Source organism: Sarcophilus harrisii, chromosome 2, assembly GCF_902635505.1.
Source record: "Sarcophilus harrisii chromosome 2, mSarHar1.11, whole genome shotgun sequence".
Lineage (NCBI taxonomy): Eukaryota > Metazoa > Chordata > Mammalia > Dasyuromorphia > Dasyuridae > Sarcophilus > Sarcophilus harrisii.
The window spans coordinates 485,090,636-485,102,960 of NC_045427.1; positions in this window are offsets into that span (position 1 = coordinate 485,090,636).

Consider the following 12,325-nt stretch of genomic DNA (forward strand, 5'->3'; position numbering starts at 1 on the left):
GGATTTATCAGTCCCCTGGGTGTGTAAACAGCCTCTTTTTTTTCTTCTTCTTTGACAATTTATTCCAAAGGAAAGAACTCTTTTTTTTTTTCAATTTTAACTCCTTTTTCTATTCTTTTTTATACAAATAGCTTTTTATTTTTCAAAATACATGGAAAGATAGTTTTCAACATTCACTATTGCAAAACTTTGTGTTGAAATTTGTCTCTCTCCTCCTCTTTCCCCCCTCTCGTAGACAGCAAGCAATCCAATATAGGTTAAACATGTATAATTCTTCTGAACATATTTCCACATTTATCATGCTGAAAGAAAAATAAGATCAAAAGGAAAAAAATGAGAAAGAAAAAAAAAGCAAGTAAACAACAACAAAAAGATGAAAATACTATGTTGTGATCCATATTCAGTCTCATGGTCCTCTCTCTGGATGCAGAAGGCTCTCTCTATCACAGTCTATTGGAATTGGTCTGAATCACCTCATTGTGGAAAAGAGCCAAGTCCATCATTGCTGAACATCACATAATCTCGTTGTTGCTGTGTACAATTCTCTTGATTCTACTCATTTCACTTAGTTCATGTAAGTCTCTCCAGATCTTTCTGAAATTAGTCTGCTGATTGTTTCTTATAGAACAATAATATTTCATTACATTCATATATCATAATTTATTCAGGCATTCCTTGAGGGGGAATCCACTATGAGCAACCTTTTAAGGACTATACTGCTTCCTGGCATGAGGAAGGGCTAGAGAAGTTTCCCTAAAAATGTTTGCTTCACTTAAACCTGGACTACTTACTCTAGGATTGAAACACCAAAAATGTCTGAAAACTTTTGCAAAGATTATTCCACTCACTTTCAGTACATAGAATGTGCTTATAGATGACTTCAAATCCAGTAAGCCTGAAAGACTGTTCTTGCAAGAGAACTCAGCCTGTATTGCATCCAAATAGCAACCCTAAATGAAATAAGGCTGACAAGTGAAGACCAGATTCCTGAAATCAGAGCTAGATATATATATTTTTTTCTGGAAATGGTAAATTCCTTGAAGTTGGCTTAGATTTTACATCAGAAACTAATCTAGTCTTATATGTTTGTATGCCTCCCTGAAGGAGTAAACAGGCTCATGATATTGTGATTGCCACTTGCAGGATAATGCCATGCCACAATCATCAATGTGTAAGCTTTCTTTATCATGAACCCTGATGATTTCAAAGAAAAATTTTATGAACACCTGGAGACTCATACATCAGTATGCCAAAAGAAAACAAGTTTATAATTCTGGATGACTTCAGAGTAAACAGACTTTCAGAAATGTCAAGAAGTCTGTGGGAGGAATGGAGTTGAAAATAGAAACAGTAATGGTCACATACTATTGAAGACTTGTATGTCTCATGACCTCATCACCAACACTATTTTCTGTTTACCTAAATGCAATAAAACCTTTTGAACACATCCTTGCAGCAAACATTAGCATAGCATTGGTGTTAGCATAGATTATGCTTCTGCAAGTGTGAATAGTTTGCTGCTAACCTGGAGGGAAAGCTGAGCCAATACATGGTAGGCAACAGTGTAGTAGGAGTGGGTAACTTTCAGAGGTTTGGTATACAGTGCTATATTTATTCATCTGGATCAGAACACTTGCAAACATCAAAATTAGTTTGATGAAATGATGGGAAGATTCAGAAGCTGCTGTACAAAAAAATTAGAACTCCACAAGGTTTACCGATAGGATAGTTCATCCGTTCCTATAAAGACAGCAACAGTAAAGGTCAAGTGAAGTTTAAAGAGTTGCAGGATTCTTGTACCAGTAAAAAAGGCAGATGAAATTTAGTTTTATGCTGATTAGTTTATCCAAAACACTTTTATGATGTCTCATTAATGGTTATTTAAGACTATGTGTGGATCAAAGATGTGTGGTGTTTTTCAGCTGTTTAGTACTGATAGAGCCACATCAATTAGTGTTAAAGACATGATCCTAGAGAGATGGGCTGAACTCATCTTCCATACTGGTCTCAAAATGTTATGGGCCAGAACTGTGTACTTAAAACAAAGATTCTTACAAGGTGTTAAGTCAGTGGAATTGATAAGACAATGGTTATCTAGTTCAGCATGGTGATTAATAGTTTTCTAAGTATATTGATTTAATCTTATAACTAATACTGGTTTCCTAATGATATGATGATTGCTTTATACTCAATGTAGAGCATATAAGCTGGGACAAACTCAGCCAGGGTCAGAGCCAGATTCATTTACTTCATCTCACACCACTGCGGTGGCTGGCCTCCCGCACTTCCCCCACTGAAACCAAGGCAGGTCTGAAAGGCTCTCCAGAAAGCTGGCCTGGGCCCCAGGCAAGGAAACTAGATTGTGAAGGAGATAATAAAGGATTTGGACTTTAACACCTGGCTATTCTCCTAGTGATTACTGAACTGACATGAAGGCTGCTCCAAGACCTTCAGAAAACTAAACAAGAACACTATATCAAAATACTGTCATCAATCAGTGCTGAAGCCCTTGATTGTTTATCTCAGGTTTAGATTGACTTTAGTCAGTACTTCTCTATTAGAACTTCCAATTGAAGGACAGGTTTTAAATGCTATTAGGCTCCTCTCAAACAACAAAGCATCTGCTGCTGATTCTATTCCAGCTGAAATTTTAAAAGCAGAGGGTTCACTTCTCAGATAAAACCTGATTGAAATGTTTGAGGTTATATAACAATAGGAAATTATCCCATAAGAGTTCCAGGATGCCCACTTTGTCCATCTCTATGAAAAAGGAAAAGGAAATAAATTGTACTGAAATCACAGGGGAGGTCTGTCTATTAGTCATCTCTAATTAGTCATTAGTTTCTTATCAGAATCATCCTTAATAGGCTAAACCTTCCCCGGAAGATAATACTAAGAGTCAGTATGGCTTCAGAAAGAGCTGAGGAATTGTTGATATGGTGTTTGCTACCTGACAACTCCAGGAAAAATGCCAACAGAACAGAGGGCTATATACATTTGTTGATACTGTCAGGAATAAGGGTCTGTAAAAAAATTATGGCAAAATTTAGTTTCTTGAAGAAGTTATTCGGTATCATACAATAGTTTTATGATGGCATGCTTGCTCAAGTCCTGGATAATGGATAATGCTCTCTAGCTTGCCTAGTCATCAGTGGAGTGAAGCAGGGTTTACTCATATGCTTTTTAGCATGGTTTTCAGTGATGTTATTGAACATCTTCAGCGAGGATGAAAATAGCATCAAGATTAGCTACTACACTGATGGTAAATGATTTAATTTGAAAAGGTTAAGTCAAAACTAAAGTGGAAAGAGAGTTGGTATATGACTCTGTTTTCAGATGATTGTGTACTGAATGAAGTCTCTGAGACTGAGATGCAATAAAGTATGGATTGATTTCTGTTCCTTGTGCAAATTTTGACCTAACAATTAACACCAAGGAAACAGAGGTTCTCCACCATATGTGGAAGGAATCCTTGGTTATAGCAAATGGAGAATTTTGAATGCTGTGGATAAGTTTACTTATCTTGGCAGTATACTATCCAGAGATGTACACATGGATGGTAAGGTTGACAAATGCATTGCCATAGCTAGTTCAGTGGTTGGGAGGTTCCAAGGAAAAAACGTGGAGAAAAGAGGTATTAGATTGCCTATCAAATTGAAGGTCATGTTGACCTCAATTTTGTAAGCTTTTGGTCACACCAGGAAACTGAATCACTTCTATTTGAATTGTCTTAGGAAGATTTTCAAGATCTCCCGGCAAGATAAGGTACTTGATACCAAGGTTCTTTCTGAAATTAAACTGCCCAGCAAGAGTGCAACTCTGAGGGGTGGGCCACATTGTTTGAATGTTTTGGAGAATTCACAGAAGGTAAATGCTCACTTGGAGGTCAGAAGAAGTGATACAGGGACACTCTCAAGGTCTCTTTGAAGAACCTTGGAATTTATTGTGTGACATGGGAGATGCTGGCAAAGGATTATCCAGCCTGGCTTGCCCAAATCAAAGAAGGTACTGTACTTTTTGAGCAAAGCAGAATTGTAGTAGCTCAAAAAAAAAAAAAATGAGATGCACAAATTTAAAGACATCTCCACTGCAAATATTCATGTAGACTATTTGTGCCTGACCTGTGAAAGAGCTTTCTGACATAGTATTGGTCTGACCAAACACACTCTTCCTTGGCCCCAATAGTAATGTCATTTTGTTTTTCTCTGAGAACAAATGAAAACAATGCTAAATGATAGGGATATAGAAAGAGGTAATAGACCCTGTCCTTAAGGAACTTACAGTCTAAAGGGATAGCAGAATACAACAAATAAATATAAAGCAAGGAAAAGTAGGAAATAATAGAGGAAAGATACTATAATTAAAAGGAGTTAGGAAAAACTTCAGTAAAAGATGGAATTTTAGTTAGAACTTAAAGGAAATCAGGGAGGTCAATAGTTAAAATGGAGGATGGAGAGCATTCCAGGTTTGGGGGATAGCCATAGAATGTTCAGGGGTGTCTTGTTTGTGGAACAGACAGGAGGCCAATATCACTGGATGGAAGAGCATGTAACTGGGGGAGTAAGGTGTGAGAAGACTGAAGAGGTAGGAAGGGGAAGAGGCTATGAAGGACTTTGACTACTAAACAGAGTATTTTATATTTGATCCTGGAGACAATAGGGAGCTTCTGAGTTTATAGATTGGATATGTGGTGATATGATCAGACTTGTGTTTTAGGAAAATGTCTCCTGGCTGAATGAAGATGGATTGGAGGGGAGAAAAACATGATAAGGCAGGTCTACCAGCAAGTTATTCCAGTACTCTGTGTGTGTTGTGATAAGGGTCTATGGAGTCCACCCAGTCTGCAACTTAAGGTCTTGGTTGATTAGAACTGGGATGCCAAGTTCAAATAAAAAAAAAAATCAATGGAGTATAAGGATCCCTGTGAGCTCCATATTGATTTAGAAAACCAAAAATTTTAATTGTATTTTTATGGATTTTTGTTAAATATTTCCCAATTATATTTTAATCTGATTCTGGCTTTACTCTGGAGTGTTGTGGATCACAAACAGCCTGGGCAGCAAGTTTGACACCTCTGGCCTAAGGCACTGATAGTTTAAGGGACTTGCCTAGAAATTCCTCCCTTCAAGCTCAGCTATTTAGTCTCTCTGCCATGCTATTATTATTCTGGGGTAGAGAAAGATCTTTTTAAGGTCTCAGGGTGTACTCAGTTGCAGCCCTTTCCCTCTCTCATGTCCTGTTTTCTTATGTTCCAAGCACATATTTTCCCCAAAACAAGTCCTACTCTTCTATTTCCCTCCAGGCAAGCTCCAGACAGTTGCTATTTTCTCAACTGACAGGAGGTGGCAGCTCTTACCCCAACTCCAGCCTCAGTAGTTTTCTTTATGACAAGTAGAAGGGACTTTCTAAATTTCCACCCTGCTTGAGGTAAACAGCTAAGTAAAAGGCATTTGTTCCATAGAAAGCAAAGGCTGCTGCTCATGAAAGAAGTATTTGGCATTGTCCAGTCCTGCAGATGAGAAAGGAGAGGATTTGTCAAGTCTTGGGCCATGATGCTTACTAATCAAGTTTATTTCTTATTTCTCCAGAGGATACTGGCCAAATGCAGATGCCTACTTAGAAAACTGAGGCTACCTCTTCTACTTGTTGCTACACACCTAAATTTCTAATGCAGAACAGAATAAAAAGAATTAGAACTTGTCAGAGCTGAAAGCAATCAGAGCTTATGTTATATTTAATCTATGCAACCAGAGCTTATGTTATATTTAATCTATAAGGGACTTAAGGACATAGAATGGTAGACCTGGAAGAAACCTTAGAGATTATTGAGTTATTTTTCAGAGGAAGCTTAAAGTCACACAGTTCTTCTGAAATCTTAAGATTCCAAGTCTTGGACCCTTAAGATCAACATAGAAACCAAATCCATAAACCAGAATCCCAAAGATAAGCACTTATGTGTATTATAGTCAATCTTTGAGGTCACTCCAAATTTTGCCTTATTTTACTCTTAACTAAAACAGTCTCTCAGAAATTTTAGAATATAGTTAAGGGGTCTACATGATCATAATTTGGGTAAAAATATCCCCAGTTCCCAGACAGAACAATCAAGATAACAATATACAAGCTGGGTACAGAATTGCCTCCATTTCACTCCACAGAAAATGCACAGAAGATTTCTAGATGCCCATCAATAATCGGTCTAGGGCTCTGTACAGTCCCCTAGTCTCAGAATGATACCTTGTATTTTGGATTCCTCTTGGAAGATGAATCTAGGGTTTCTAGAGGTGCTACCCCCTGACATGCTGGTGAGACTTGTTTTTACCCTCAAACATTCAATCTTACAATACTGTTCCAAATTCTTACACTTCTCCTGGAAGGGAAATTCATTTGAAGTGCTAGACAAAGAATCTCGCACTATAGTGGTTTGGCCCACTTTCACTTAACATTCATAAAGCATTAAATCTTATGCTATGATCCTAAGGCTCTGAAAACTTTTTCTGCCCCATTCCCTACCTTCTCTAGAAGGAAAATGAACATGAGGTGATTAGGGACACGAACCCAAGAATGGTGCTAATTAGGAACTCCTCATCTCTCTCTAGAAAGATGGAATTATGGAAACTCCTACTACTTGACCATATAGTTTCTTTCTTGGGGTCATGAGGTTGAGAGTAGTCGCAGCTGCCATGTGTCTTTGTCATTGCTTGTACAGAGCTGGGTGCAGGAGCTTAGAATTCTAGGGGTCCAGAAAATTTTGATACTGTGCCATTATCCCTAGATTACTATGCTCATTTACCACTGTGTACATAATCTATTTCACTGATAATATGTTCATTTACTGATGTATACTTGCTCTACTTCACTGATTCACTACTCTTATTTCTTACCCATTACTGATTGTTTTGATGATTATTGCTTATAATGCAGTTTGAGATCTGGTATAGCTAGGCTACTTTCCTTCACATTTAAAAGAATTTATTCCCTTGATATTCTTGATTTTTTTGCTCTTCCAGATGAATTATATTTTTTCTAGCTCTACAAAATAGTTTTTTGGTAATTTGATTGATATGGCACTGAATAAGTAAATTAATTTAGGTAGAATTTTTATATATTGATGGCCTATTCTATTTTTTTCTACTTCCTCTTGTTACTTATTTAACTTTTCCTCTAAAATTTTGAATGAAAAATGTTTTTAAATGACCAACAGGATGATTTCAGAAAGGCCTGGAGAGACTTACACGAACTGATGCTGAGTGAAATGAGCAGGACCAGGAGATCATTATATACTTCAACAACAATACTATATGATGGCCAATTCTGATGGACCTCAGCAAGGAGATCAACCAAATCATTTCCAATGGAGCAGTAATGAACTGAACCAGCTATGCCCAGAGAAAGAACACTGGGAGATGACTAAAAACCATTACATTGAACTCCCAATCCCTATATTTATGCCCACCTGCATTTTTGATTTCCTTCACAAGCTAATTGTACAATATTTCCGAGTCTGATTCTTTTTGTCCAGCAAAGTAACGGTTTGGTCATGTATACTTATTGTGTATCTAATTTATATTTTAATGTACTTAACATCTACTGGTCATCCTGCCATCTGGGGGGGGGGGGTAAGAGGGGAAAAATTGGAACAAGAAGTTTGGCAATTGTTAACGCTGTAAAAAGTTACCCATGCATATAACCTGTAAATAAAAAGCTATTAAATTAAAAAAAAAAAAGAAAACCGTTTTTAAAATTTGGATACTATGCCATTTGGTGCATATATATTTAGTACTGATATTCATTGTCTGGTACTTTTTAGTAAGATGTAGTTTCTTTATCTCCTTTAAATCTATTTTATATAAATCTATAAATCCTCTTTTGATTTATTTTTGTTTTTGCTTTGTTTGAGATCATGATTGCTGTCCTGGCTTTTTTTTTTTTTAATTTCAACAGAAGCAAAATAGATCCTGCTTCAGCCCCTTACCTTGACTTTGTATGTATCTCTCTGCTTCAAATGAGTTTCTTTTGCTACCTGTGATTTCCTTCTATTCTATTTTCCCCATTCTCTTCTTTTTTCTTTCACTTTGTCTCTTCTCACAAGTATTTTTGCTTCTGATCATCACCTTCCTTTTTTCAGTCCTCCACTCCTTCTCTGATTCCCTTCTCTTCCTACTTCCCTATAAAGGTAAGATAGATTTTTATACCCACCTGAGAGTACATGTTATTCTCTCTTTGAGCCAATTTTAATGAGAGGAAGGTTGAAATGTTGGCTGCCATCCCTAACTGCCCATCTTTCCCTCTATGATAATAAGTCTTTTGCACCTATTTATGTGAGATTACTTACTCTATTCTACTGATCCCTTCCCTCTTTTCCTAATGTAATTCTTTTTCTTTCCCCTTGAATTTTTAAAATATCATCCCATCATAGTCAACTTATACTTTTGCCCTCTATCTATTCTCTTTCCAATTGCCCTAATAGTGATAATGTTCTTTTTAAAATTTGTTTTTAACTTAATGTATTTTATTGTTGTAATTACATGTAAAGATAGTTTTACACATTCATTTTTATAAAGCTTTTTATTTTCAAAACATTTGTATAAATAGTTTTCAACATTCACCCTTGCAAAACCTTGTATTTCAATTTTCCCCCCTCCTTTACCCCCATCCCCTCCCCTAGATAGCAAGTAATCCAATATATGTTAAATATGTGCAATTCTTTTATACATATTTCCATAATTACCATACTGCACAAGAAAAATCAGCTCAAAAAGAAAAAAATAATGAAAGAAAACAAAATGCAAGCAACAAACAACAAAAAAAGTCAAAATACTTTGTTGTGATCCATACTCAGTCACCACATCCTCTCTCTGGATGCAGATAGCTCTCTCCAACACAAGACCGTTGAAACTAGCCTGAGTCACCTCTCTTCAACTTTCATTTATGTAAGATTTTGAGTTCCAAATTTTTTATCCCTCTCTCTCTTATCTCCCTCTCCACAAGTCAGCAAGCAATTTGATATAGGTTATATATATATATATATATATATATATATATATGTATGTATGTATATATATATATATATTACATATATATATATATAATATACTTCAATATTGGTCATGTTGTGAAAGAAAAATCAGAACAAAAAGGAAAAAACATGAGAAAGAAAAAACAAACAAAAAAAGTAAAAATGGTATGCTTCAATTCACATTAAGTACCCATAGTTCTTACTCTGGATGCAGATGGTATTTTCCATTTCAAGTCTATTGAAATTGTTTTGGATCACTATAATGCTGAGAAGAGCTAAGTCTACCATAGTTGATCAAGTGTTAATATTCTTAAGAGTTACAAGTATCCTTTTTACATGTAGGAATGTAAACAGCTTAACCTTGCTGAATGTCTTATGTTTTCTTTTCTGTTTACTCTTTATGCTTCTCTTGAATCTTGTATTTGAAAATTAATTTTTTTGTTCAGCTTTGGTCTTTTCATCAGGAATGCTCAAAAGACCTTTATTTCATTGAACATTCATTTTTTTCCTGAAGGATTATTGTTTCAGTGGGTAAAGGATTCCTGGTTGTAATCCTAGCTCCTTTGCCTTCTGGAATGTTATATTCTAAACCCACCACTCCTTTAGTGTAGAAGTTGCTAAATCTTATGTTATCCTAGCAGTTGCTCCATGATATTTAAATTGATTCTTTCTGGCTGCTTTCAGTATTTTTCTCCTTAACCTGAAAGCTCTGGAATTTGATAATATTTGTGGAAGTTTTCATTTTAGGATCTCTTTTAGGAGGTGATTGTTAGATTATTTCAATTCCAATTTTATTCTCTGGCTATCTCATATCTGGGCAGTTTTCCTTGATAATTTTTTTAATTGAAGTTTTTTTATTTTCAAAATATATGCAAGGATAATTTTTTCAACATTGACCCTTGAAAAAAATCTTGTGTTCCAATTTCTCCCCTTTTCCCCCATCCTCCTTTCCCTCATCTCCTCCCCTAGATGGCATATAATCCAATATATGTTAAACATGGTAAAAATATATATATATGTTAAATCCAATATTGGTATATATTTTTATACTATTATCTTGTTGCACAAGAAAAATCAGATCAAAAAGTAAAAAAAATTAGAAAATAAAATTTAAGCAAACCACAACAAAATGAGTGAAAATGCTATGTTGTAATCCACGCTCAGTTCCCACAGTCCTCTCTCTGGATATGGATGACTCTTTTCATCACAAGATCATTGGAACTGGCCTCAATCATATCATTGTGGAAAAGAGCCACATCCATCACTTATTTCAATTAGCATCAGGTCATGTAAGTCTCTCCAGGACTCTCTGAAATCATCTTGCTGATCGTTTCTTATAGAACACTAATATTCCGTAACATTCATATACTATAATTTATTCAGCCATTCTCCAACTGACAGGCATCCACTCAGTTTCCAGTTTCTTGCCACTACAAAAAGGGCTGCTACAAACATTTTTGCATATGTGGGTCCCTTTCCCTCCTTTAAGATCTTTTTGGGATACAAGCCCAGTAGTAACACTGCTGAATCAAAGGGTATGCAGAGTTCGATAATCCTTTGGGCATAGTTCCAAATTGCTCTCCAGAATGGTTGGATGCATTCACACTTCCACCAACAATGTATTAGTTTTCCAGTTTTCTTACATCCCCTCCAACATTCATCATTATCTTTTCCTGTCATCTTAGCCAGTCTGAGAGATGTATTGTAATACCTTGATAATTTCTTGAAAAATGATGTGCAGCACATGCATTTTTGATTTCCTTCACAAGCTAATTGTACAATAATTCAGAGTCTGATTCTTTTTGTACAGCAAAATAATGTTCTGGTCATGTATACTTATGGTGTATCTAAGTTATATTTTAATATATTTAACATCTACTGGTCATCCTGCCATCTAGGGGAGGGGGGGGGTAAGAGGTGAAAAATTGGAACAAGAGGTTTGGGAATTGTTAATGCTGTAAAGTTACCCATGTATATATCCTGTAAATAAAAGGCTATTAAATAAAAAAAAAAAAAAGAAAAATGATGTGCAGGTTTTTTTTTTAAATCATGGCTTAAAGATAGTACAAGAATTTTAAAATTATCTCTCCTGGATCCAAGTCAATTTTATTTCTCAACAAAATATTTCACATTTTCTTCTATTTTGTCCCATACTTTTGATTTTGTTTCTTAAATGTCTTATAAAGTCATTAGCTTTTACTTGAAGTTCTAATTTTTAAAGAATTATTTTCATCAGTGATCTTTTCTACCTTCTTTTCCATTTGGACAATTTTATTTTTTTAAGAAGTTATTTTATTCAGTAATTTTTTGGTATATATTTTCCCATTTTTTGATGCTTTCTTTACCAAGCTGTTGACACTTTTTTCATGATTCTCTTTGCATCAATCTCTTTTCCCATTTCCCCCACCTCTTTTATTTTTAAAAATCCTTTTTGAACTCTTTCAAGAGTTCTCTTTTTGCCCTGAGATCAATTCATATTTCTTTAACATAGCCCTTTTAACACTGTTATCTTTGAGTTTGTTTTTTGAGCTTCCCTATACCATTCTAACTTTTCATGCTCAAGTTGTCATTATTGTTGTTGTTCTTTTCTTCTTCTTCTTCTTCTAATCCTTCTTCTTTTTCTTTGCTTGTTTTAAATTTTATGTTAAAATTGGACTCTGCTTCTAGGATGGAGGAAGCACTATCCCAAGCTTCTGCTGGTAGCATGGGGCTGTACTGTGTTAAGGCCATAGGGTCTTACTGCTTGCTTGCCTGAATGCTGCTGTACTGATCTGCACTCCCCTTTTATCCCAGTGAGACAAATCTTTCTGCTAAACTTCTAAGTTGTCCTAGTTTCATTTTCTCCTTTTATTGATTCTGCCACTTCAAAATTCATTCGGAAGTATTATTTTATGATTGTTTGGAGGTTAATTTGGGAGAGTTCAGGAAAGTTTCTGCCTTATTCTATCATCTTGGCTCCATTTTTGAGCTGATACTTTTGACCTGAAGAATTAGACTGTAAAACTGATGTCTATAAACCAACTGTCAATTAGAACCAGCCTCTAACCTGCAGGTGGCCAGAGCTGACACAGAGGAAACCAGAGACAGGAAAATCAGGACATAAAAATAAGTTTAATTAATTTCAGAGGAAAATAGCACTTGCAAAGGAAGCCCTCCCTCCTAAAAAGGAGGTCTAGTTTAGCATGTTGCACCAAAAGCAGGTCTTATATAGCACAGGGAGGCTGGATTATGACATAATCTTTTTAGCTCTTGAATTACTGTTCCCATGGGTCTTGTGGGAACTGTACTGTCTCAGTCTTGGAGGTT